Source organism: Quercus robur, chromosome 3 (assembly GCF_932294415.1).
Source record: "Quercus robur chromosome 3, dhQueRobu3.1, whole genome shotgun sequence".
NCBI classification, from domain to species: Eukaryota; Viridiplantae; Streptophyta; class Magnoliopsida; order Fagales; family Fagaceae; genus Quercus; species Quercus robur.
The window spans coordinates 12,054,501-12,076,664 of record NC_065536.1 but is presented as its reverse complement, the minus strand read 5'-3'; positions in this window follow the sequence as shown (position 1 = coordinate 12,076,664).

Genomic DNA, 22,164 nt, shown 5'->3' with positions numbered 1-22,164 from the left:
GTTTATTAAAGTTGGATTTCAGGGCTACAAGAGTTCAAGTAGCTTAATCAATTCTTCATTGTACACAAGCAATATGGCATAATTACCATCTCATTCCACGAGACCAGCTTCGGTTTGTTGATATTAATGTTTCTCATAATTTTGTTAAAGAAGAATCTATTCAAGTCATTACCAAAAGTGACAAGCTTCTCTTGGGAAAAAAAAAAGAAGAAAGTATGAGAAACATTAATTTATTGATATGTAAACACTATTGCAAATTAAGCTGACTCCCGTCTAACAGTAAAAAGAATGACAATCAGGGCATTCTTCAATCCAAGCGTGTTTATATTCTCTTTGTATAGCATACCTTTGAAAGTAACAAGCAAAGATGTTCTGAGCATCAAGGAAGGCTGCAAGGTGCAAGGCAAAGTGGCATTAAGCTTCAAGATGAGCTACAAGTTGCATCTGTGAGAAGTAGCAGTGATCAAGTGGTTCTTATAGAGGCAGAATGGGGTAGTACAGAAGCAAGGGACATGGTTGAAGCAGTGCCTTACCTTGATCAACTAATTCATTCAGTCCAAGAAGTGATGCCACGTGGATTAGGAGGTTAGAGTTTGTTAGCTACTGTTGTAACAGATTTTCCCCCCAAATCAGGGAAGCAGTTATTTTTCAGTTTTGCTTGTTTTAGATCGTGTATATATAAGAGCAGAGGTAGTGAATTTATGTATCAGATTGTACTCTTTCTTGATCAATAAAATTCAGTCTTCTATTTAGAGAGAGAGTCTAGAAATTTACACATACTGAGCTAAAAATATTCTTGCCCTGTTGCTCTGATTTGGAATAACGTGCACTCCCGAGCTCCAATAAAACCTTAGCACACCACCTTCAAGTTTTCAACAATAATGAGATAATGATAAATATTACGGTCACATTACACATTACGGCCTTTGGTCCATTTGTTTGCACACAACATTACGGTAATATAAAATTATTAAAAATTTCACATTACCATAAATTATTGTAATCTAAGCACCTTATTAAACAATAGTAATTGGTGGGTTCTAATTAACTTAATTGGTAAAGTTTTTGATAATTGAATAAAATATTTGACTTACACTAAAAACTTATTGGTGTGTAATCTTATAAAGTAATACTTATTTATGGAAATGTGATAATTTTTTCGATTGACAAAATGACCCATGCCAATTAATGTTAATTACAAATTGTCCTAATTTAAAATTTCAAATCCTAACCTAGCCTCTCTATCTCTAGCAAAAATTTGAAACTCATGCCACAACTATTTTGACCTCAAGTTCTGCCATGGTCTTCTTCAGGTGCATCCTCTCTGTTAGAGATGCAATTATTTGCCCAATTGTCTTGCACCAGTTCACCACAATGCCTATGAGATGGTCTCATGAGACTTCTCTTTCACACCATGTGTGAATCCCATTGCTAGTGATCATCAGCCCATGTAGCTGTTTCAATTCAGTCATAGTTTTACATTTTTCTAATTAACTAATTGAGAATGTAGTCATAGTGTCTCTTCACGTGCTTCTTTGCTGAGCAAAGTGATATCACATATAAGAATGGAGGGTCTTTGGGGGTACTTCTTGTAACTAACAGCTAGCTAGTCGAGCTAGCCCTTGAATTTCAACAAGGAACTAGGTAAAACCATATAGACTAAACCAATAAGACTATGTTTTGCATGGTTTGTAATGCTTTTAAATGGAGAAAATGGGCATTTGTCCCTTTTGCCAAAACTTTTTAGCAAAATGCCTCATGTCTAAAACTAATTAGGGAAATGCTCTTGTTTTGAAACTCGATTTTTGGACAATCGAGTTATAACAAATTGAAAATTTAAAAAAAAAAAAAAAAAAATTCTGGAACTCGAGTTCTATGAACTTGGGTACCATGTGAAGTAATCAAGTTCATGGAACTCGAGTTCCTTGAAAAAACTCAAGTGGAACTTGAGTACTTTACATGGTACTCGAGTTCATGGAACTCGAGTTCCAAATTTTTTTTTTTTTCTAAGTTCACATTCGCTATAACTCGATGTTTCAAAAATCAAGTTTTATATTTGGAACTCGATTTTTATAAAATCGAGTTTCAAAACAGGGGCATTTTCATAATTAGTTTCAGACATTGGACATTTTGCTGGAAAATTTGTAAGAAAGGAGTAAAAGCCCATTTTGACCACTTTTAAACAGTTCAAACAAGGTCTACTAACATTTTTTATTATTATTTATTTTTAAGATCAGGTCTACTAACATTTATGTAAAACTAAATCGGCATGTAGATTGAAGCACTAAAGGGACATACCAAGCAACATGTACGATATATCCAGAAATAATGGAACCCCAAGAAACTACATCTCTCACAATCATCGAACACCTGCCTTGCAACCCCGAACGCACTGCTAGCTACCCATATCCTCGAAAGGTCATTATACACGAATTCCAATCAAAACCCACCTTAATAATCGTGGAATGAACCACAACCCCTTCAACCCTTGAAGTATTGAACAAAGGCCACAGGTTTTTAAAATAAAAGGGTACGTGAAATTTTCAAGTTCAACCCTAACTCTTTGAAGCTGACTCAGCTGAGAGAACAGCCTCACTGATTCGATTGGAAAATAGGGCTCTGGTTAAATGCTTTGATCATAGTATTCTACGAAAAGGTGCTGGACGAATGAGTACGGCATCTAATACTAAAAAGTAAAAAATTATTCTGTGCACATGGCATTTGAAGAATTAGCATAACTATGCTAAAAATATAAAGGATACACGTGTCAAGGTTGCCTGGTTGTCTCATTACCAATCACTCAAAGTTTTTCTCCCTCACTTGCCACAGTCACACCCCCCCGTACTCGATTTCAAACTATGTGAGCCTACAACAAATGAATTGATTGACTGTTTCAAATGAATTGGGTGAGTCTGAAAGACCCTGAAGCTTGGTTGTCCAAGCATTTGATTCTTTAGAAGTCCAAGTTTTTCTATGTATATACTTATTCAACAGTGAGATCTTAACTTAAATTTTTCGTTATGTCTTTGTTTGTTGCTATTTTCTAGTAAAAAAAAATTAATACCATATTCAACTAAACTTAATCCTTATGAGTAAAGATAAATTCACTTAAAATCAAATTAATAAAAGATATTTTCATATCAATTGCATATATAGAGCGTAAAACCGAAAAAAAAAATATATTTATTTTAAATGTGACATGTGTAAATAAGTTTAAAGGTAAGTACGAATAGTGGTTTGATTATGACTTATTACGAAGAGATGCTTTTTAAGATTAAAAAGAAGTGTATGTGTCCATGATTTTATGATGACCAATTGCAAGAGCCAATTTTTGAATGAGAAAATGAGATTTGATTGAGAGATGGAATTAATTAAAAATTTCTTAAGTTAGAGATGAGAGTAAAAAAAAAAAAAAAGTCTATGGATATCTTTTATAATTAGTTAAACATAGACCAACATCATTATCATAATTTACTATTATTATTATTATTATTATTATTAAGTCAGGGTATAATGAAATACAGAAATAGATTTGATTTAAGATAATTATATTAGTATTATACTATAAGATCAAAATTATGAGGCCTTTTATTAATTTGGGCAATTTAGGCCCAAAAAAAGGCCCCTCCTGAGTTTGTGGTCTTATGGGACTTGATTCTTTTTGATGATTTGTTGGGCTAGAAAACCCAATACCATATAGTGCAGTCCATTGATTCCAAGGCGATTTTGGCCCATTAGCATTGATTTTTAAAATATTTAGGCCCGAAACACTGTTTGGGAAATATATAGCAATATACCACTTTTTTAGGTACTCGAGCTTGCCAAGCTCGAGTACCATGTTTTTTTAATCCACTATCGGCCCATATTCAAGGAGCCCTATAGTGGCGTTTTTAAGCCCTATAGTGACGTTTTCGGGCCCTATAGCGGCGTTTTTAAGCCCCCATACCAGGTTAAGGGGCCCTATAGTGACGTTTTCGGGCCCTATAGCGGCGTTTTCCTGCAAAATTTTTTTTTATAAGTCCCCATAACAGGTTCAAGGGGCCCTATAGTGGCGTTTTTAATCCCTATAGTGACGTTTTCGAGCCCTATAGCGGCGTTTTCCTGCAAAAAATTTTTTATAAGTCCCCATAACAGGTTAAGGGGGCCTATAGTGGCGTTTTTAAGCCCTATAGTGACGTTTTTGGGCCCTATAGCGGCGTTTTCCTGCAAATTTTTTTTATAAGTCCCCATAACAGTTTCAAGGGGCCCTATAGTGGCGTTTTTTGGCCCGAAAACGTCACTATAGGGCTTAAAAACGCCACTATAGGGCTCCTTGAATATGGGCCGATAGTGGATTAAAAAAACATGGTACTCGAGCTTGGCAAGCTCGAGTACCTAAAAAAGTGGTATATCGCTATATATTTCCCAAACAGTGTTTCGGGCCTAAATATTTTAAAAATCAATGCTAATGGGCCAAAATCGCCTTGATTCCAATGGCATGTCCTATTTGCAGGATTGGGCTTTAGAGCCGAGTTCGTGAAGGCCCCAAAAAAAGGTGTATCGAACAAGAATGCTTCATTGGAGGCATACAATTTTTGGGCAAATTTTAATGTATTTTAATATCAAATAGGGTCGGTTAAAGGATGACTTAAAAAATTTTAATACTATTTTTATAAAAAATATAAAAAGTAGTCAAAAACTCACTTAGTATTTTTTTTTTTGGTTTAAAAAATTTTTAAAATTATTTTCTAAACTAATGTTTTAGGGTATTTGTTAAATTTTTCCTATCAAAATATGCATATATAGCTGCAAACTATAAATCAAAACCCCAATTCTCTCTGAAATTTTATTAATTATTATTTTTTAATGAATCAGAGAATAAATTCAATACCAAAGAAATAAGAACACACAGTTTTCTGCGTCCCTGGAGCGATGCATATCAGCAGCACCATAGAAACCAAGCAGGGAATATTTATTTATCATTTAGTACATAAACTTCAAATATTTAATCATTTACCAACAATCAGCTTTGTGCGGATACGGGTCTCAACCTAAGACTCTCTCAAGCCAAGATGGGCCATCAATAACCAAACAAAAGTAAGAAGCTCACCTGGGATGCACGGACGCGGCTCCCAGGCCTGCGCACCCGCGTCCGACGCGGTGGGACGCGGCGACGAGGTGGGACGCGGCGACGCGGTGGGACGCGGCGACGCGGGAGGGACGCCGCAGACCGCGCGTCCGTGCCGCGTCGTGCCGCGTCCCGCCACGTGGCAGTTCCCGAATCGGGCTGACGCGGCTCAAATCGGCGCCGACGCGGCCGAAATCGGCGCCGACACGGCCGAAATCGGGCCGACTCGGTCCGTATCGGCCTGTATCGGCTGAAACGGCCGAAACGGCCGAGTCAGGCCGAAATTCAAAAAAAAAAAAAAAAAAAGGGTGCAAAACGCATCGTATGACTAAACCTAAGTACCCAGACCCCCCTCAAACCCTCACACTTCGTCCAAAGCTCCCAAAGGCCCTCTCTCACTCAGCCCCTCATCTCCCTTCTCTGTGTGCTGTCATTGTGCTCCGTCCCTCATCTCTATTTTCTGCGTTTTGAGCTTTCTGTGAGTGCTGTGTGCACACTGCACTGCTTCAGCCTTCAGGTGTGCTCTCTCTGCTCTTTTCTTGAATTTTTATTCTTTGTTCTTTACAATTTCTCTCTGAATCTGAAAATTTATGTCCTTGACTGCTTGCTGTGTTTTTTTACTTGTTTTTTCAATTATTTCTTGTGGGAGTTAAAGGGTTTTGTTAACATGTGATTTGTGATTTGTGGTTTGTGGGAGTTAAAGGGTTCTGTGTTTGTTTGCTGTGAACCTGGTTGCTGTGTTCTGGTTGTTGTGTTTTTTTTACTGTGAACTTGGTTTGATTTATCATTAATTTATTGTGTTAATAGTTATTATTTGTAGGTTATTTGTGGGAGTTAAAGGGTTTTTTTGGTTCTGTGGTTTTGTATTTTTTTGCTGTGAATCTGGCTGCTGTGTTTTGTTGCTGTGAACTTGGTTTGATTTGTCATTAATTTACTTAGTTAATAGTTATTATTTGTAGGTTAAATTGAATCTATTGAATTTACAATGGACGAAATTAATAGCACAGAAAGTTCACAAGAAGTGTCAAATGTTGAAGCTCCTCTTTGGCAGTATGTGATTAAAGTAGAAAAACCAGCTGGTGCATCTGTTAAATCTGGTGGAAACACATATTTTAAGTGCAACTATTGTGATATAGCTTTTATGGGATCCTATTCTAGGGTTAAGGCTCATTTATTACAAATTTCCGGCAAAGGTATTAGAGCATGCTGTAATGTGTCAAAGAGCCATAGGTTGGAAATGCAGCGAATGCATGATCAAGTTGAGGCTAATAAGTTAGAGCAAGAACAGAGAAGTCAAATTCCCTTACCCCCACCTCCCCTAGGCCGTGGGATACCTATTTCCCCATTTCGGAGACAAGAAGGGAGTGATAGTAGTCATAGTACAAATCCGGTTGATGCTAAGAGGAGGAAGGTGACTATGAATACTACTTTGGAGAAAGCACTTTAGAATAATGCTAGACATGATTTAGATAGTAGAATTGCTAGGATGTTTTACACCGGTGGGCTTCCATTTAACTTTGCAAGGAACCCACATTATCGTAGTTCCTATGCATTTGCTGCTACTCATAGCATTCCGGGTTATCTTCCTCCTGGATACAATGCTTTGAGAACAACACTTTTACAAAAGGAAAGAGCTCATGTTGAAAGACTCTTGAAACCAATTAAGGACTCTTGGCTTGAAAATGGTGTAAGTATAGTTTCTGATGGATGGTCAGATCCACAAAGGAGGCCTCTTATTAACATTATGGCTGTATCAGATGGGGGTCCAGTGTTTATAAAGGCAATTGATGGGTCAGGTGAGTTCAAAGATAAGTATTACATTGCTGGGGTATTGAAGGATGCTATAAAAGAGATTGGACATGAAAAAGTTGTCCAAGTCATCACTGATAATGCAAATGTGATGAAGGCTGGTGGAGCTCTTATTGAGGGTGAGTATCCTAAAATATTTTGGACACCTTGTGTTGTCCACACTCTCAATCTAGCTTTGAAGAATATTTGTGCAGCAAAAAACACTGAAAAGAATGAAGTTACATATGAGGAATGTAGTTGGATTACACGTGTTGCTGATGATGCATCCTTCATACGTGTTTTTATCATGAACCATTCTATGAGGTTGGCAATGTTTAATGAATTTTGTCCATTAAAATTGCTCCAAGTTGCTGATACTAGATTTGCTTCGGTGGTTGTAACGTTGAAAAGGTTGAAGTTGATAAAAAGATGCCTTCAAGCCATGGCTATTAGTGACCAATGGGCTTCTTATAGGGAGGATGGCGTTGGAAAAGCTCAAAAGGTGAAAGATATGATTCTAAGTGATCTTTGGTGGGATAATATTGATTATATCCTTGAATTCACGACACCCATTTATGATATGCTACGAATAGCCGACACAGATAAGCCTTGTCATCATCTTGTGTATGAGATGTGGGATTCCATGATAGAGAAGGTGAAAGCAGTGATATATCAGCATGAAGGCTTGGAAGATGATCAATATAGCTCATTTTGGGGTGTGGTGTATGATATACTCATTGATCGGTGGACTAAAAATTCTACACCACTACATTGCTTGGCTCATTCCTTAAATCCTAAGTAAGTACATTTATTATCTATTTTCCTTAGTTCACCCTTTTAGTAAAACACACATTTGATCTATATTTGTTTTTTAATCTTTAACTAGGTATTACTCCATTGAATGGATTTCGGAGAATCCAAAACGCATCCCTCCCCATCGGGATCATGAAATTTCTATGGAAAGAAGCAAGTGTTTGGAGCGTTACTTTGAAGATGAGAATGACTTAACGGTGGTGAAGTATGAGTTTGCTAAATTTTCAGGAGGGAGGTTTCCTTCACCAAGTGCCTTGACGGATAGGTGGACCTTACTACCTTTGGTTTGGTGGCAATACCATGGCTCCGCATTTCCAACTCTTCAAACCCTTGCCCTTAAACTTCTTGGACAACCTTGCTCATCCTCATGTGCTGAGAGAAATTGGAGCACGTACAAATTCATTCATTCCTTAAAAAGAAACAAAATGGCTCCTGCACGCGCTGAGGATTTGGTATATGTGCATTCTAATCTTCGACTCTTGTCAAGGCGAAATGAAGAGTACATACATACCGCAACAAAGATATGGGATATTGCAGGAGACTCTTGGAATGAGAGCGACATGCATGGAGGAGCTAGAATTCTTGAGAATGCAGCTCTTACACTTGATGAGCCAGAGTTGGAGGCTATAGTTATTGGGAATGTTAACACTGGTGCTACTACTAGTGAAAGTGAAGTTCGAAGTGAAGCTATTGATCTTGAGGATGATGATATTTGTATTTAATTGTCTTGTTGATTATCTTTTAGTTTGTTTTAGTTTCAAACTTATGAGTTGTATTCTAATTTCCAAACATCATGGAATGTTTTAGTTTCAATCTTGTGGATTATATTTAATTTATGAACATCATGTTTTAGTTGTTATCTACTATTGCTCTTAAATTTGGTATTTGTTTATATAATGTGAAAAAGTAAAAGTATGCTTAGCAATATATTAAACATATATTATAAAAATATTTTTAATAATTTTTTAATCGCCGAGTCCTGCCGCACCCGTACCCACCTTTTTCAAAAATTGCCGAGTCCCGCACCCACACCCGCACCCGCACCCGAGTCCCGAAACGCACCCGTGCTTCATAGAAGCTCACCACCTTTGCTTAGTTGTTGGACATGGCCATTTCCTCTGCTATGACTCGCAGCATATGACAACAATTCCACCCACACTTTGCTCGTTACCTCCCATTTCTGTGTGCCCAATTTTTTCAGTTCTTTTACCAATGTGCTTGCATCAAACAGTGCAGACTCATATATTTCCCTTCACATGAGCAGGTTTGAAACGTATGTCTACATCAAGAATTCTTTGATAGTCCATTCTTAATTGTCCCGGTCTGCGTAGTTGGCTAAAGAATCTTTGTGCTTCGGCCAAGGTATCCATGAACCTTTGTTTCGTAATGCCTGACACTTCCGACATCAAACCTGGTTGTTGATATAAAAGATACATCATGTAATCTGAGAGGCACTTAACTCAACTCACGAGCATTACAATAGTCACAATCCAAAATTATGTGACTGTGTTCATCAGTAGTGTTGTAGCAGAGTTCAGTAGCAATGTGCCACAATAGAAGGCTTTCATCATAAGCAACATCCTTGTCCCTTGACATAAGACATTAATTCACTGTAGTCGAAGTTACAATCCTCAGGAACCCATTCACCTCTAGCTGAGCTTATTCTCTTGGCTTCTTCTGGATCATCCACATTTCTAGATTTCTCTAACAGCTCGTCGAAGATAAATTGCCATAAGTTCCGAGTCAATGGTTGAACAGTCACATAACACATTTGAATAATGTCAATTTTCTTCTGTTCTATAAAATCCTTAATGTGCATATATTTAAGTACCTTTGTGATAATAATTCTGAACCACTTTCTTGGCAACAAAACTCTATAAAGTTGAATTGTAAGAGAGATTCAGACCACCTTTTAAATATTATTGGTGTACTTGCAATTTCCTCCCTCCTGTGAGCTGATTGCATCCATCTTGACTTCTTCAGATGAAGTAATATCTCCCAGATTTGAATGACATATCTCGTAGACTTAAAACAGGAAGCAATAGTCCAGTCAGAGAACATCCATAGGAGGTGAATAACCATATCCAGGCTTAAGACACCAAAGAACAAGGTGTAGGTCAGTCTCACATCGAAGCTCTTGAGACCATGCTTTTCTTCTTCATGGAAAAGTGACAAGGCCGCAACAACTAACCCAAAGGATATACACCGAACCAATTGTCCTAAGTTGGAATTTGCCACCACCACCTTGGTATGGAGAATGTTGAAATATCAGTCAAGCTGTTCAGTCAAGCTGCAAGTTGTTTTAGGTGTTTTAGTTGTCACTGCTGTGCTACATGCAGTTTTATATTTACTGTTATTTTGTTGTTTGATTCATCACGTGTTGATCATGTGAGTTAGTTATTAGTTTGTTAATTTTGTTAATGAGTTAATGACTCAATGTATATAAACTAATCAGTTCATAATAATATTCAAGCAGAGCATTATTCATTATGTTCTCTCTCTTCAAAACTTCTCTCTCTCCCAATTTCAATACGATATCAGAGCGAGTTGGCTCGGTGTACTCCATCGATTCCTAACTCATCCCCCATTGTTGGGCTTTTCTTGAAGCTTTCTTCACTTTGTATTTCCTTCTTCTTTCATCAATCTCTCTTACAAAGTTTCTTTAATTCTTTGCTTTCTCTGATTCTTGAAACTAAGTTCTCTGTAAAACCTAGTTCAAGCTTCTTCAATGGCTTCCGCATCTGCCAATACAGATTCCATATCATCTACTTCTCAAACCTCTGTACGTGCCTGCTTGGGAAAAACCGTCCAATCCCTATTTTTTGCATAGTAGTGAGAATCCTGGCTTGATTCTGGTCAATTAGTCTCTTACTGAAGAGAACTATGCTACTTGGAGCCAAGCTATCATTTATGCTTTTGATTCCAAGAACAAAACTGATTTTGTTGATGGCACCATCAAAGCTCCAACAAGTTCCTCAGATCCAATTTCCTTGCTTGGAAGAAATGCAACAGAATGGTTCTTTCTTGGTTGATCAATTTGATGTCCAAGGATTTGATTTCAAGTGTGATTTACTTGAATACTACGCAAGAAGTTTGGACAGATCTCAAGAACCGATTCTCTCAGAGCAATGGTCCTAGGGTTTTTGAAATGCGAAGAATGGTGAGTACTCTCTCTCAGGATAATCTCTCTGTGAGTAGTTATTACACGAAATTCAAGGTAATCTGGGATGAATTGGTCAATTATAAGCCAATTCCCTCATGTTCTTGTGGTATTTGTACCTATGGTTCAATGGCTGCTCGGGTTGAGTGTCAAGAAGAGGAGTGTACTATGAATTTCCTGATGGGGCTTAATGAATCCTTTGCAACTATTAGAGGACAGATCCTATTGATGAAGCTCTTGCCTTCACTGAATCAAGTCTTCTCTCTCATCACTCAAGAAGAGAAGCAAACAAGAGTTGGTTCCAATGCCATTGCAGTTGAATCTGCTGCACTCTTCTCTAGAGGTCCTAATAATTCATCTAACAAGGGCAATTATACCAACAAGCCTAATGGAAAAAGGGAAAGGCCAATTTGTTTACACTGTGGGATTCTTGGCCATGTGGTGTACAAATGCTACAAGATTCATGGTTACCCTCTTGGGTACAAGAACAAAGGCAAGGGGCACTCAGCCAATCAGGTTTCAATGGGTTCCAATTTGGATCACACAGATACTATGGAGGAGTTGACTACAGTGGCTCTCACTTCTTCTCAATGTCACCAGCTCATGTCCATGTTGCAAGCCCATACCTTGGGATCACAAGGAAATCAGGATTCTTCTCTTGGAACTCATCAAGTTGCCACACTCATTAGTCATACTGCTCTTGTCACCAAGTCCTTGCCACCTGGTACTTTTCACACTGCAGGTATTTACCTACACCTAATAGTGACATTTTAGATAAACCTGAATTCCTAGACTCTATTAATTCCATGCCTCTTTATTTGCATTCATCCACCAACTTAGATCACTCAGTTTTTTCTTCCAATCTTGTCATTCCACCTGCCTTGTTACCTAATGAATGGATTATTGATAGTGGTGCTACTGACCACATGGTTCATTCCATTTCATATCTTACCAAAATTACTTATGTAGCTCACATCTCTATCAAACTTCCTAATGGTAAATCTGTCTTAGTCACTCATGTTGGTTAAGTGCAGTTATCATGTGATTTGGTCCTTGACAATGTGTTGTGTGTTCCTTCCTTTTCATTCAATCTTATTTCCATTGGGAAATTAACACATTATCTGAAGTGTTGCTGCATTTTTCGCTCTTAATTCTGCTTTATACAGGACTTACTCCAGTGGAAGATGATTGCTTTGGGTAGAAAGCATGGTGGCTTGTACATTCTACAGCAAACCAACTCTGCCACGCTTTCTATCCCAATTCAATTTTCCAATTTCATGCCCACTGTTCTCTCACATCCTGGTGTTTACTCTCCTTCATCTGTTGTTGCTGATTGTAGTCTTGTCTCATGTAATAGCACTACTGTTTCAAATTCTGTTTTATGGCATAATAGAATGGGTCATCCTTCTTCATCTAGGTTGCACTTGATTAGCTCAATAATTCCTGATGTAATTTTCTATGATAAAGAGCTTCCCGTTTGCACTATTTGTCCTTTAGCCAAACAAAAAAGGCTTCCTTTTCCTAATGAGAATAACATTTGCTCTTCCATTTTTGATCTTGTTCATTGTGATATTTGGGGACCATTTTTTGTTCCTTCTATTAATGGTTTTAAATACTTTTTGACCATTGTTGATGATTGTAGTAGATGTACTTGGGTATATTTGTTGAAATTCAAATTTGATGCTAGAACTGTTATTCAGTCCTTCTTTTCTTTTGTTGAAACTCAATTTCACCTTAAAATTAAAACCTTGAGATTAGATAATGGTCCTGAATTTTATATGCCTCAATTTTTCTCTTCCAAGGATACCTTACATCAACTAAGTTGTGTAGATACATGTCAATAGAACTCAGTTGTTGAAAGGAAACACCAACATATTCTGAGTGTTGCTAGAGCCCTTAAGTTTCAAGCTAATCTGCCTTTGAAGTTCTAGGGAGATTGCATCCTTACAGCAGTCTATCTTATTAATAGGTTGCCTAGTCCTTTGTTAAATAATAAAACTCCCTATGAAATCCTTTTGGGTACTGTTCCTTCTTACTCTCATCTTAAAGTCCTAGGTTGTCTGTGCTTTGCATCTACTCTCTCTAGGAATAGATCTAAATTTGAACCTAGAGCCTCTCCTTATGTCTTTCTTGGTTATCCCTATGGTGTCAAGGGATATAAATTGTTCAATCTTGAAACCAAGTCCATTTTCTTGTCCAGAGATGTTGTCTTCCATGAACACATTTTTCCTTTTCATTCCATGGATTTTCATCTTAACAATGCTTCTAACTCTCAACCACTTTCTGGTGGTTCTTTATTGCCTCCTCCCACCTTCATTTTTGATGATTCACCAATGGAAGTTTCTGACACAATGATTGACACCCATACATCTTACATACCTGATTTACCTATCTCTTCTCCACATGCTATACCAAACCATCCTATCAATCCTGACCCTAGTCTAGTCACATTTGCTCCATGTGACCAGCCTGTACAACCTGTCCAATCTGTCCAGTTTGTCCAACCTGCCCAACCAGCACCCAAAAAATCCTCCAGACCTCACAAAGCACCTGCTTACCTTCAGGATTTCCATTGTCAACTTGCCTCAACCAAACCCCTACCCTTACCTACTACCCCTTTCCCTATTGAATATGTTCTTTCCTATGATAAGCTATCTACCCCTCATAGAGCTTTCACTATTGCTCTCTCTGTTTGTGCTGAGCCCAAGTCCTATGCTGAGGCTACAAGAGATCCTAGGTGGCAGGCAACCATGTCTGATGAGATATAGACACTTGAAATAAACAATACTTGGCAGCTTACACCTTTGCCAGCTGGTAAGGTTCCTATAGGTTGCAAATGGGTCTATAAAGTCAAATATAGAGCTGATGGGAGTATTGAAAGGTTTAAGGCTAGACCGGTAACAAAAGGGTACACTCAACAGGAGGGTTTGGATTACTATGAAACTTTTAATTCAGTTGTGAAGTTTGTCACTGTTAGGACTATACTGGCTGTTGCAGCTGCTCTTGATTGGAATTTGGTCCAGTTGGATGTTAATAATGCTTTTTTGCATGGAGACCTTGATGAGGAAGTATACATGCTACCTCCACCTGGTTTTGGTAGCAAGGGGGAGCTTGATTTAGTCTGCAAACTCACCAAGTCCTTGTATGGACTGAAACAGGCCAGCAGACAATGGTTTTCAAAGCTCTCAACCACAATCATCAACCATGGATTCACTCAGTCCAAATCTGATTACTCTATGTTTACAAGAGTTCATAATGATGTTATCATTGTTATCTTAGTATATGTTGATGATATTTTGGTAGCTAGCAACAACCTTGAAGCTATTTCAAAGTTCAAACAATTTCTTCATGATCAGTTTAAGCTAAAGGATCTTGGTCCTTTGAAATATTTTATGGGATTAGAGGTGGCTCGATCCTCCACAGGCATAAGTGTTTGCCAAAGAAAATATGTTTTAGAGCTTCTTGCAGAAACTGGACAGCTAACAGCCAAGCCTATTAAATCACTTATGGAGCAACACACCAAGCTGTCAAACTATCATGGAGACTTGTTAACAGATCGGTCTCAATATAGGAGACTTGTTGGGAAACTGTCGTATCTGACACTTACCAGACCAGATATTGCATATAGTGTGCATCAACTGAGTCAGTTTCTTGCACAACCTAGACTGCCACATCTCCAAGTAGCCAATAGAATCCTTAAGTATCTAAAAGGGACACCTGGATAAGGTCTCTTTTTCTCAGCAAACTCAGATTTACACTTGAAAGGTTACTGTGATGCTGATTGGGCCAGCTGTCCTGGTACAAGGAGGTCTATCACTGGATTTTGTCTATTTTTGGGTGAGTCCTTAATTGCCTGGAAGTCCAAGAAACAGCACACTGTGTCCAGGTCTTCTGCAGGATCAGAGTACAGATCTATGGCTGCTGTTGTCAGTGAGTTTGTATGGTTAAAAGGCTTGCTTAAAGACCTGTCAATCAGTCATGATCATCCTACTCTTCTGTACTGTGACAGTAAAGCTGCAATCCACACAGCAGCCAACCTAGTCTATCATGAGAGGACCAAGCACATAGAGCTTGACTGCCATTTTGTGAGGGAGAAGATACAAGATGGTTTAGTCAAGACCTTTCATGTTTCAACTAAACACCAATTGGCTGATTTACTTACAAAGCCTCAGGGACATCAACAGTTTAGCAACTTACTCTGCAAGATGGGCATGAGCAACATATATGCTCCATCTTGAGGGGGAGTGTTGAAATATCAGTCAAGCTGTTCAGTCAAGCTGCAAGTCGTTTTAGGTGTTTTAGTTGTCACTGCTGTGCTACATGCAGTTTTATATTTACTGTTATTTTGTTATTTGATTCATCACGTGTTGATCATGTGAGTTAGTTATTAGTTTGTTAATGAGTTAATGACTCAATGTATATAAACTAATTAGTTCTTAATAATATTCAAGCAGAGCATTATTCATTCTATTCTCTCTCTTCAAAACTTCTCTCTCTCTCCCAATTTCAATAGAGAATATCGTAAAATAAGTTGAGTTTGATCTAAGGGCCTGTTTGGTAGCCCTACTCAAACTCACATTTTCACATTTTAAACAATGTTACACACATTTCCATACACATTTTCACTTACACGTATTTCAAAAAACTACAAATAACATTACTCGAACTACTCTACCAAATACCCCATAATATTCTCAACGTATCTTTTGGATCTCTTTTAAAGAAGAAATTTCGGCTATACCCATGCTCAAGGGAGCTAAACGTGAGATTAACAATCAATCCTTTATACATATTTGCAAACCTATGAGCACACCACAGATGTTCCATGTTAGTCAAAAAGCCCTCTTTGACATTATAAGTGAGGTAGTCCTAGGATTTCTTCTCATCGGAAAGTACAAATATTGTACAGGAACATTGCTCTCTTCATAGCAAGGTTATCGATTTCGTACCGTACCGGCCAGCAATTCGGTACGCTCGACCCCCCTGTTTCATATCGGAAAAAATACCGGCCGTATCGGACTCGTACCGGCTGTACTAGCCAATTTCGGGCAATACCGGCCGGTACAGAAAAAAGTTTTTTTTATTATAAAGTTTTGTAATTTTTGAATTTTTGTTAGGATAGAATGGTAACTTATTTGCATTAACTTATTAGTATTATTTGTTTTTTTAGTATGCAATGGTAACTTTTAAACTTTCTATTTTATTTTTTTTCCCTTTTGATTGATACTAAAGTCTAAAACCATAAATAATTAATTCTGAATTGAGGAAATGTTTATGGTAAACTTTTATATTTATTATAATATATATATACACAGACACATACATATATATATATATATATATATATATATTTATTTATTTATTTATTTATAAATATAAAAAATAGCGGTAAACCCGAAACGGTACACCAGTATTGACCGGTATCCAAAATATATTGTACCGATGGCCAAACCGGTACGGTATTGACATCCTTGCTTCATAGTGCGAGTATGCTCTCATTAATCTCTCATAGTTGGGCCCCAGATTCGGTTCTTTTAAGTACGGATGTTCCAAAACTATCCAAACTTGCAAGATACAACGCAATCGTCCTCTCAGAATACTTGATGGTTCCAGCAAGCAGCAAAAGAAGTGTTGGGATCCAAAGTCTGTTTTGACGAACAGATTGAAAAAACACAAAACCAGTGGTGGAGACTTGGAGAATGAGCCAAATCAAGTGCCTAAGCCACAACTCATTATCCTGCACAGCGAAAGAAGTTATTCCGTCCTTCCCACCGACTATTAATAATAGGAAAGGTGCCCATAACACCTGAAGAAAACCATTATCGTCCACTTTGTCAGGCCCAGAATTGTATTTCTCTTCACTGTCGAAGACTAGTCCAACAGCGAAGCTAGCAGCCCAGTCAGCCAGAAGGTAAGCTGTCCAGAATCCAGATTATGAAAGTTACCCATTTCTTTGCTGTTTTCTTTCTTAGGGAAGCTGTAAAAAGCAAAAAAATCTGAAGAAAGAGGCTCAAGAGAACAAAGCTCCTGATATTCCATTTATCCCATAATTTCTTGATGTCTTTATAGATAAAGATTATATTCTCCTGGTTATTTCCCGGTAAAGCAATATTTGTTATTGCCCTCCACAAAACTAACTTATAAAAGTTTATAATTTCTTTTAAAGAAATTATTGTCAAATTAAGTTTGTAGCACGATATACAGATGCAGATTTTGTATCTAATATCTAAAAAAAATGAGAATATTTTTTTAGATATACAAATGCAAATTTATATACAAGTGCAATGTTTGTCAATGCTTTTTTTTTTCTTTTTTCTTTTTTTTTAATATCTAACATATAAAAGGGGAAGTTGAGAGAATATTCAATTTACAAAACTTTAAAGTGTCTCACATTATGCCAAATGGTGTAACTTAAATTGAAAGAATATTTAAATTTTGCACAAATTATAGTCCTACAACTAAAATCTTCTATTTTATTACTTAACTAAAATTTATAAAACTAATCTAGTCTAATATATATTCTAAAATTTATTAAATTAATCTAATCTAATAAATATTCTATACAATTATTCTATACAATTATATTAGTAAAATTTTATTCTATACAATTTTTAGTTTTTACCTTATTGGTTCACCGCATGAGCATATAGCTAGTCTTTTTTTATTTTTTATTTTAAAGAATATAATGTTTTTTTTCAACAATGATCTTTATTTTTTAACAATATTTATCTTACGTCTTAAAATTTTTTTTTTCATGAATTCGTGTGATACTTATGTTATTTTTATTTTTCATCCCTATTGATTTAAGTTTTTCTAGCAATATTATTGGTATTTTCAAGAATAATTGAAATATATAAAATATTTCAAGTTTATATTGTGCAATGTTATTTTGGAGATTAAAATATAATCATCTATAATTTATAGGAGTAAGTCAAAAATAAAAATCTCATATTGGTACAAACCTTATCAAACCAAACTTGAGCATCAAAACATTTTTAGGCATTCAGATTCCAAAAAATTATATTCCCAAGAATCTATATTCTAGATAGCTTAGTGATTCCCTTCCAAATGGCATAATAGGATAACAGAAACAAAATTTATACTACTTGATAACTCTTTATCTCAATAATATTTTGTTATACCCACTATTTGATTAAATGTTTTTCCTTTTATTTTATTTTATATTGCAATAGATACAATAGGGGAGAAGAGAATTAAACCCTAGATACCAATTGAGATACAAAGCTTTGTGAACAATTTTATCATGTAATTAACTGTTATGCTCGCCAAATATTAGGTTGATTGTGCATTAAAAACTCTCTTATCTATAAGTGCTAAAAATAACAGTTTTTTCAATTCTTAAATATGCTAAACTCTCTTTAGAAAAACAATATGCTTAACAAATAAGCTTATAGATTTAATAGTAAACAAGATTATAATATGAAATGATTCACCCTAGTAAACAACAAGTTGTAGACATTCACTCGATTACATAGAAACATAATAAATTCTAATTGAGGGTTTTAATATTTTCTAATTTTAGATTCTTGAACTTGTGTGTAAAGAAACTTGCTGCAAAATAGTGTAAGTGTAAGAACACTTATCATGAAATTAGAAGGATACTTGACACTAAATTGAAGTGCAATTATAGTCTAATTTCAATTTTTTTTTACTGTGCTTCCACTTTAATATATTACATAGAGATAGAATTATTGTCAAATCTAGTGCGTACAAGTTACCTATCAATTAACAACAACAAAAAAAAAAAAAAAAAAAAAAAAAAGGTTTGACAAAATAATGATTTAATAAAAATGTAATTAAGTGGTGTAATTTTTATTATGGTCTAATAATGTAACTCGAACCAAACCGTTTGAAAATAATATGTCATGAAAATATATTGTTAACTCACGTGCGAATTTTGTTAATTAACTTTTAACTCAAGTGACATCTTTTCACCACGATTCTTATGGAAAATTTCATTCTCTTTTATTAAGAGAATTAGAGTTTGAAGCTCCTTTCTTTCATTATTATAACTATCGAACTATCAAAAAGAAAAATATAGAATCTCCTTTCCTTGAAAGAACAGGGTGGGGGTTGTGTAACATCCTAGCCCCTTTAAAAGAAGAAGAAGAAGAAGAAAGATTAGATTTTTTTTTTTGGACCCCCCACGTGCCCCACCTACCCCATTCACTACCACGACACATCACACTCCCTTATTTCCCTCTTTGGCCGGTCAAAGTAAGTGTTCCTTTACACTTCTTTTTCTTTTTCTCACAAACACACACTCCTCTCTCACTGGTACTCATCTCACAGCCACCTCCACCATTTTTGCCTGCAAAATTTACCGGAAAACTACATAGGAAAAACGAAGGTTCACTCATCTCTATTATTTGAGGTAAAACTCCTAATCTTTTGGTGGATTTATATGCTTTTGCGAGAGGTTCTCTTCATCTAAGCTTTGAAAATGATACTCATGTGATATATGAGCTTCTTGGGTGATATTTTTGTGATTATGTATATGGGATTTTGATTTGGTGGACTTATTTGATGAGCGAGTTTATGGTTTTTAGAAATGGTGACTAACTAATTAAGGTTTATTTATGGTGGAAATATAGGGGTTTTGAGTTATATCATGTGATAGTTAGTAAATCTAATTTTTCCATTGCTATTGGGTTTATTTGGAGCTAGTTAAATATTTAAATTGTTTGTCTTGGAGGATATTATGATTTTGGTGTCATGGGTCTCTTCATGATGCTATATAAATCTTGTGGAAACTACTTATAATACCTTGAATGATTTATGAGTATAAATGGGAGTCTATGCCTTGTAAATTAAATTGTTGGGAAAATTTAGAAGTGGAATACATTGTTTGTGAGGTTAAATACTTAGGTTTGCATAATTAATTTCATATTTAGTGATCTCTAATCCGTAGCTAGATGCTTGGTATTGTTTAGGTTTGAGCTAATCTCGTTTGGAGTTTAGAGAATTAGGCTTTTGCGGGTTGCAAGGTAAGTAGCTCTATAATGGGATTTTTGAAAAATAATCATGCTACATAAAATGTTGTTTTCGATTAAACACATTTTTGGGAAATTGTTTATGGAAACCATATTTTTCCTAGAAGGTTTCATGTTATAGTCCGTTACATATATGATTACTTATGAAAGTGCATTATAATTTATATTGCATATGGAGAAATGTATGAATTGTTGACATGGAAAATATGAACATCTTTGATTTAATCCTTTGATAATGAATTCATCGATTTTATGGTATACTAGAAAATTTAAAGATGCTTACCTTGTCTTGTTAGTTGGGAGATTGATGCAAAATATTTTGACATGAAATGGTTTTTAGGACTTCGAGAATATTGTGGATATTTGGTTATTAAAATATCTTATGAAATTACTTGGATGTAAACTATATATTTTGAATACATTTAACTTGTGAGCTTTTGATGTGGGTTTGCCCTTGTGCTATGATGTTGGTGATTACCATGTTTTTATGACGATGTCTTTGTGACGTGTGATTACCCCACCTTTATGATGACGAGTTAGGTTAGAGCCTTTCACTTTGCATGACACAAGTAAATCCTTGAGTGTGTGGGTGAGGCCACTGCCCATAGGGCCAAAAAACCACATGCAAAAGGGGTACTGTGTGACATGTCATTCCCTGCTGCACATGGGGGGAAGAGGTAAATCATTGAGTGTGTGGGTGAGGCTAGGCAGGGCCAAGAGACTACCTGCAAAAGAGGTACTACATAGCGTGTTATCCCCTGCTACCCATCGGGTGATTGGTAAATTCTTGAAGGTGTGGGTGAGGCTAGGCAGGGTCGATAAACCACAAGCCAAAAGAGGTACATATCATGCAAGTGTGTTTGGGTTCTGACCTATTTGTGGTTGTATGTCTTGGTGACATTTCTATCTTTGTGGCACCTTGACATATGGCCTTGGGTGAGGTTTCTAGTTTTAAAATAATATTGGATATTTTTTTGTCTCACAATGAATAATAAGTAATTTCATAGTTACTTTGGGAAGCTTGGTGCTACATTGTGTCTATCATTCTTGTCATGATGTTAAGGAAATTTATTTTGTAAAAACTAAATGGAAATTTCCAAAGCATGTTTTGTAAAATGCTTATTATCATGAAACTTGCATTTCCCCTATCTCCATTAATTATGCTACTTACTAGGCTCTGTCTCATCCCATTCTTTTGCAAACTTTTTCAAAGTTGGCAACAATCATTTTGAGACAGGTTTTTGTGGCTAGCAATAGTTAGGTTTTTGTGGTTAGAGTACTGATGGAGGCTGGACTTTTGTGATAACGATCTTTAGATGATGTACATCCTAGAGTAGGCTTGACTCATTCTTTTGTATCTAATAGTGGTGATAACTTTTATTTCCACTATTGGGACAAGTTAGTGATGTGTAATTATATGTATTCAGACCTCCATTATTTTGTAGCCAATGGTTCTTATAATTATTGCATAAAACTCTAACTTACTTTAGGAGTATCTTTAATGAAATCATTATGAAAATTCTTGATGTTGGTACTTGGAATGAATTGTTTGGATTGAATTGTCAAAAAAGAAAAATCTACAAGTACCTTTGGGATATATTTCTCATGCTTTGGACCCTTTTTGGGTTTGAGGTGTGATAGGTTGCACCACAAAAATAAAAGTTGGAGGGTGACACCATGAGTTTAAAACTCACTAGATGAGTGTAATTATCAATTAAAAAATGCAAATGCTATTTAACAACTAAATAGCCCCAATAGTAATGCATTTTGTTAGGTTCTAAGTACTTAGGAACTTATGTATTAGAACTCTAATGTGTATTGTTGGCAACCATGATTAAAACAGGTTGTTTAGTCTTGTTTAGACTTGCTCAAAGTTGTGTCTTTTATGTAAAGTTGGAATCAAGATGATGCAGAATTTAGTATGCATTTCGGCCTGGCCTGATTGCTCGAAGTTTAGGCTCGATCAATTGAAAATCGGGTAGAATGCATTTTTCTGCAGAATTCCAGCTCAGCCCTAGCTCATTAAAACGTTTAGGTTTTATGTTTTGCCCTAGGTATATAAGGCAAACCCTAGCCACATTTTTGGGTGGCTCATATTGCTGTTTGTGTGAATCTCTTGTGAGATCTGAGAGGTGCTTGCCTTCACATAAGCTTAGGATTATCAAGAAGGAGATTTCTTCAAGAGCTTGATGATCGTTCAGTTGTTGCCATAAGAGCTTAAAGATACACAAACGGGTGTGCTTGTATTTGCTGCAGAATCCAAGAAAGAAGGAGTCTATGGT